We start from the raw sequence: 551 nt of genomic DNA on the forward strand, positions 1-551 counted from the left end.
TCCCCTATCCCTGCCACATTCACTCCCAGTCTCCCATGCCTGCTACATTCACTCCCAGTCTCCCATGCCCCCATGCACCGCCATGCCCCCCATCACAGTCTCCCATGCCTGCTACATTCACTCCCAGTCTCCCATACCTGCCACATTCACTCCCAGTCTCCCATGCCTGCTACATTCACTCCCAGTCTCCCATGCCCCCCATGCACCCCCATGCCCCCATCACAGTCTCCCATGCCTGCTACATTCACTCCCAGTCTCCCATGCCCCCATGCACCGCCATGCCCCCCATCACAGTCTCCCATGCCTGCTACATTCACTCCCAGTCTCCCATACCTGCTACATTCACTCCCAGTCTCCCGTGCCTGCTACATTCACTCCCAGTCTCCCATGCCTGCTACATTCACTCCCAGTCTCCCATGCCTGCTACATTCACTCCCAGTCTCCCATACCTGCTACATTTACTCCCAGTCTCTCATGCCTGCTACATTCACTCCCAGTCTTCCATACCTGCTACATTCACTCCCAGTCTCCCATGACCCCATGCACCCCCC

At 57.7% G+C, this 551-nt stretch overlaps 1 long non-coding RNA gene across 1 annotated transcript in view; it reads left to right on the plus strand.

Annotated features, from left to right (window-relative positions):
• LOC106818686 overlaps positions 1–551 on the plus strand; it is a 4057-nt gene that overhangs the window by 2130 nt on the left and 1376 nt on the right. The gene's annotated exons all lie outside the window — the stretch shown is intronic.

This window comes from Priapulus caudatus, unplaced genomic scaffold (assembly GCF_000485595.1).
Source record: "Priapulus caudatus unplaced genomic scaffold, Priapulus_caudatus-5.0.1 Scaffold2433, whole genome shotgun sequence".
NCBI classification, from domain to species: Eukaryota; Metazoa; Priapulida; class Priapulimorpha; order Priapulimorphida; family Priapulidae; genus Priapulus; species Priapulus caudatus.